The sequence below is a fragment of the Pan troglodytes genome, chromosome 16, assembly GCF_028858775.2.
Source record: "Pan troglodytes isolate AG18354 chromosome 16, NHGRI_mPanTro3-v2.0_pri, whole genome shotgun sequence".
Classification (NCBI taxonomy): Eukaryota; Metazoa; Chordata; class Mammalia; order Primates; family Hominidae; genus Pan; species Pan troglodytes.
Window position 1 is genome coordinate 93675613 of NC_072414.2, and position 6079 is coordinate 93681691.

Sequence of the window (6079 nt, forward strand, 5' to 3'; positions counted from 1 at the left end):
AGCACTTTGGGAGCCCGAGGCGGGTGGATGACCTGAGGTCAGGAGTTCGAGACCAGCCTGGCCAACATGGTGAAACCCCATCTCTACTAAAAATACAAAAACTAGCCAGACATGGTAGTGGGTGCCTGTAATCCCAGCTGTTCAGGAGGCTGAGGCAGGAGAATCACTTGAACCTGGGAGACAGAGTTTGCAGTGAGCCAAGCTCACACCACTGCAGTCCAGCCTGGGTGACAGAGCAAAACTTCATCTCAAAAGAAAAAAAATAAAATAAAATACAAAATAAATTTAAAGAGCTTTCAATTTAATAAGCACTCAAAGCTCTTTGCCGGTTTAAAACAAATACAAGGCCCATTTTTCTAGAATCACCTGGCCTCTCTAAGCCTTGCAAATGAAACTGAATTTCTCACTTGATACTTGCCTGTGACTTGCAATCATGAAAACCAAGAATTGTGTTATGTCACTGTGTACTGCTTGTTACCTGAAATCCACACTAGGCTGGGATCAAGGGTTGAATCTTTCGGATTTGCTCCATAACCTGTGTGCTTCTTATCCCAGACCAAACCAAGTTTTTGTCTAGAGTTCTGCAATTTATAGTTAGTAGAGAAGAGTAATGTAGCCTCTGGACTAGCAGCACCAGCAGCACCTGAGAACTCTTTATAAGTGCAAATTCCCAGGCCCTACCCTGGACCTGGTGAATCAGAAACTCTGGAGTAGGGCTCAGCAATCTTTGCTGCAGTAATCCCTCCAGCTGTTTAAGAACCTCTGCCATACAGCAGGTAGAAAAACATGTTTCCTGCTGTAGGTCCAAAGCCAGGGTTACCATATGTTCTGTCTTGATACGAAACAATGACATGCAATTAAAACATGTAACACATAACTCTCCTTCCTACTCCCACCCTCCATCCAATGTGTTATATTTTTATGAGTTCCGTAAGAAAACAAGTGGCAATCAGAGGTTTACTCTAAAAAGTATGTTTACAAGTATCAGTTCTCATCCAGCCTGATCTCATACAAAACCATTTACATCCTCTTACTGCTAAAGCTTTAAAAAAGTATCTTCACAATGTAAGACTCAGGCACACTAGGAGTTCTGTAATAAAACACCAAGTAGAATGGAATGTCCAAACTTACTAGAGAAGAAAAGTGGAATCATTGGCTATATTTTCAAATTGCATTCAAAGGAAATTTAAGTTCTGAATTTGTTCACCTTCATACTTCCAAGTTAATAGAATTCAACTAGAACACTCCATTCCTTCAAAGCCTCTAGCCTGGCAAAGTTTTACTGTATTACTTCTTACTTTCAGTGGATATAAAGCAGAGTCCTGGTAAGCACATTTTGTATACCTGCAAAGATGCAGAACTAAACAGTTCCATCTGTTCCATATTAAAACAAAAGTCCTGTAAACCTTGGGTGTTGAGTGTAATACTTCAGCACTAGCACCAAAGCCTCAAATAAGAAAAGATACCAAGAACACCACTAGCGAACAAAACTAAACTCTCGGCCGGGAGCAGTAGTTCGCACCTGTAATCCCAGCACTTTGACAAGCCAAGGTGGGAGGATTACTTGAAGTCAGGAGTTCAAGACAAGCCTAGGCAGCATAGCAAATTCACATATCCACAGAAAATTTTAAAAAATAGCTAGGTGTGGTGGCGCACATCTGTAGTCCTAGCTACTCAGCAGGCTGAGGTGGGAAAATTGCTTCTGCCCAGGAATTTGAGGCTGCAGTAGCTAAGACTATGGCACTGCACTCCAGCCTGGGTGACAGAGCAAGACCTAGATAATTACATTATCTCCTGCTCCTGTTTACATTAAAATCACCAAGTTAAAATGCTTTGAAATTTGACAGGATAAAAATTAAGTGAAATGTGACTCTGGAGTTTGGAGAGAGAAAGAAAGAAGGAAGGAAGGAAGGAAGGGAGGGAGGGAGGGAAGGAGGGAGGGAGGGAAAGAAAGAAGGAAGGAAGGACAAAAGGAAAAGGAAAAAGGAAAGGAAGAAGGAAGGAAGGAAAAGGAAAGAAAGGAAGGAAACAAAGGAAAGAAAAAAGAAAAGAAAGTAAAGGAAAAAAAGGAAAGGAAAGGAAAGGAATTAATATACATCCAACCATTAAAAATGGTGATGCCAGAAAATACTGCCACAGAAATATGCCCAAAATATAGTAAGTGACAAAAGGCTATTAAGATTCTACTTTTTAAAATGTTTACATGCATAAAAAAGTATAAAAAGCAACAAACCAGAGTGTTTTGAGTGACAGAGATTTTTCTTAATATTTGTCATGCAAATTATTATAATCAGGGAGAAGTGTTTTCGTTTATTTATATTTAAATCTCTTTTCTCTTTCTTATTTTTTCTCGCATGTGTATCCCATGTAGGCTAGAATCCCCGCCTCTTGAGGGAAACCAGCCCATTTTTGGAAAGTGCCCTACATAAAGCTGCCCATCTTCCTTTGAAGAGATCTGGAGACATTTTTGTTTCAAATTGTTTTATTGTTCTCAGTATATATATGTTTTTAATATATGAAATTGAGGAAGAGAGAAAGGAAAGGCTGACTCCCTACCACCCTCTTGGGGCTACTCTTCCAATTTTTGCTGCTATTGTTATGTATTAATATTCACTGGGTACTAAGAAGATGGGCAACCCCTTAGATCCTTTTTTCTTATCACTTTCTCATAATCCTACTTCATTCCTTCATTCACTTATTTTTAAAAGGGTCATATGTACAAATATATAGTCCAGAAAAATTTTAAATATAACTATCTATAAAAGTATGTGACAAAATCCCATTCACAGTCTTATTCTCCTTCCACAGCCAAACACTTTTAATTCATTTCTTGTACATCATTTCAGAATTTATCTTTGCAAATACACATGTATATTCTTATTCTACCCTTCTCTCTCAACACAAAAAGTAGCACACCACACATATGATACTATTCCTTCTCCCTTTTAAAAAACACACAGAATATATCCGAGTTCTAGGTGAGTACAGAGTCTTTCTCATTCTTCTTTTCAGCTACACAGTATGCATCATTTGGATGTACCACAGTTTACTTAACCAATTCCCTTTTGGCAGACACTGAAATCATCCCTATCATACTATTACAGGCAATAATACCAAGCATAACCACCTACACACACCAAGTTCATTGCTGAATCTGCCTTTGATGAAGCCTCTGTTTGAATCACCATAACGTCACAAGGCTGAAAAGTTAGCCCCTTTTTTAGTTTTCATTATGTACAGCAGTATGTAGCAAAAGACTCCCTCGGGCAAAGGAAATGTACTCTTTGGGGATTTACTTCATCACAATAAATGGATAAACAGAACACCAAGGAGAACTGTTTATATTTAACCATGAACATGTATGTATACAATACATGCATACGCATAGAAAGTATAAAATAAATAAATCCATCAAAGCATTAAGCATTGTCTCAGTATGGTGGATCTAGGGAGTGCTTTGTAGACCGCCCTCTTTGCCTATCCTTTCTAATTTCACAACGGTAAATACGTATACTTTTGCAATATAAAATTTCAAAAAATGTTAACTCAAATTAAGCTGCATGTATCCCTTCGGTCTGTCCTATATTTGTATGATGCTCCAGAGTGCTCAAATAACACTTCATACAAAAATTTATTTCTTCAAAAACTTGCTTTTGTGAAGACTTCTGTGAATGTCTATGTGTTAGATATTCACTATGTGAACATCAAAGTGAAGAAGCTCAGGCATTTGCATGCTTGACTCACAAGGAGACTCGAAATGTGGAGCTGGAGGGTGAAATAAGGGCTCACCTGTTCCCAGACTTGCCACAATAGGTGGTTCTGTTTTTACAGAAAGTGAGTGATGCAGAAATATTTTGACAGCTCATTTGTTCAATCATTGTGTTCCTTTGGACTTAGATTCCAGATAATTGGGACCCTCTTAGCTGGTGGCTAGCATGAATGAAGTATTGTTGTAAAAATGCGAACGAAGGTACATATATGAATGGAAGCATATTTTGCACAGAAACCATCGGTTTGGGATTCTGAAAGATCAAGAATGAAATGCTAGGCCCATAACTTCCTCCGGTGTGATCTTGGACATATTACTCCTTCTGTATTTATTTTAGATTTTTCAACCTTAAAATGAGTACAATAATATCATCTTAATCTTTCCTTTCACTTCTATCCCCTTCTCTTTCTAGGAATATTTATTGGAAGTTTGTTCTCTTTCCACTTGGCTGGCTGCTTTAAGATACAAGTTGAGTAAAACCAGTGCTACTCCTGGTCTGCTGGAAATTTCAGGCTAGTAAGGTTGTTATGAAGATTAAATAAGATAGCATAAGTAAGTTAGTTCATGTGCAGTGTTTCAATAAGTATTGAGACCCTTTCTTCTTCTGAAAGGTTTATGAATCTCTTAGGGCATTCTATTCAGAAGATCCAAATACCTCTTGCCAGTTGCCCAAATAGAACAACTTGTTCAGAGCCTAGGAGAGCAGGGTCAATAGATGAATACTTTACAACACCTAAGAAGTTTAACAGACACTTAATTCTGGTCTTTAAATGACTTTATTTTGTTGCTTATTTGTAGATGACTATATAGAGTGACAAAAAAGTGGAATGCACTATCCGAGCTATAATAAGATAGATCTTGTAAGTGTAAGCATTTTAGACATCAACTCAGTATAAATTTTGACTTGAATGGAAATGTTATGTCTGAGGGTTCCCAGTTTTGCTAATGACACACTTAATTGACAATATAATTGTGACACTGAAGAGTGTGAAATTAAAATCTTAAGAAGTAGCAAACTAATAGCACAATTCTCTGTGTGAACAAAGCAGTTTAACTGAATAATACCTTATTTATGATTGGCTTTTCATACCTAGATAATTCTGTCTGGTATCTAATGGAAAAACTGATCTAAAAATGATTAACCACCATTTGCCACTTTAATAAAAATTGTCAAAAACAGATATTGATGATATTTCTAAAAATTATTAAGGGGAATAGAGCAGCATTTCACAACTAGATTCCAAGGATTGTGGTCTGGACAGCACAAACCACATATTTTCATCCATTCTCTAGATCTTTATTAGGTCTAATGCATTTATAATATTTTTTCAAGCTTATATTTTTAATTATTGCTAGTACCTCAATGCCCAATACAGATGATACAACTAACCAGTAACCAATAAGATACAGACTTTGAGTTTTGTGTTTCAGGAGTTATGGGTTGCAATGTTTTTATTTATACTCGGTGACACTGTTTCTCTTCAGCTCCAGTGTAGTGATTGAAGCCTTCTACCAGGCAGAGGACTAGGTGACTAAGTATGTATGGCATGGGCCACAGAATAGACAAGACTTAGTCCTGTGCTTTTGGACTAATGGTCTGGTGTGCTGACCAAATAAGCATTTCAACACAAGTGATTCTCATCAGTATCATGATGTGTTCTCTTAATAGATTGAGGATTTTATTTTTCAAACAGGAAATGGCTAATTTATTTTAAACTATGTATCATATTATACTTTCAAATTCCAAACAGTATCTTAAAATGATATGAATAATTAAGTTTATAATTTAGCTTTAAAAAGCTATGTAAATTTTATATTGACACTGATGGGATAGAAATCTACATTGGAACTTTTAATTCCTTTATGTTTTTATAGTGTCATCATAATACAATAAAATTACTGCTTTATTGCATTGGAAGTATATGCTCATTAAGGAAATGGCCAGGAAAAAAATATTCACGTACTCAGGGAAATTTTAACATGAGATATTTTGCCTTAGTGTGTATATCACTTGAACTTCCTTTGAACTGTGTGCACTACTTGCTATTTATGACAAAGAAAGCCATTGCTCACAAAGTATTGGGTTTGCCTTTGAAGTGGTATCAGGAGATCATTGACAAAAGGCAGGGCTGAGATTAGATGTTGAGGGTCATTGCCTTGCTATAGTCCCAAAGCTATGTGAAATGTCAGCTAATTGAAAATGGTAATTATTCTAAATAACAGCATAAACTGTTTCTTTCTAGGATATGTGTTGCTTTCAAATTAATAGCCATTGATCTGTGTTTTTTTTTTCCCACAATCCTTCTCTGT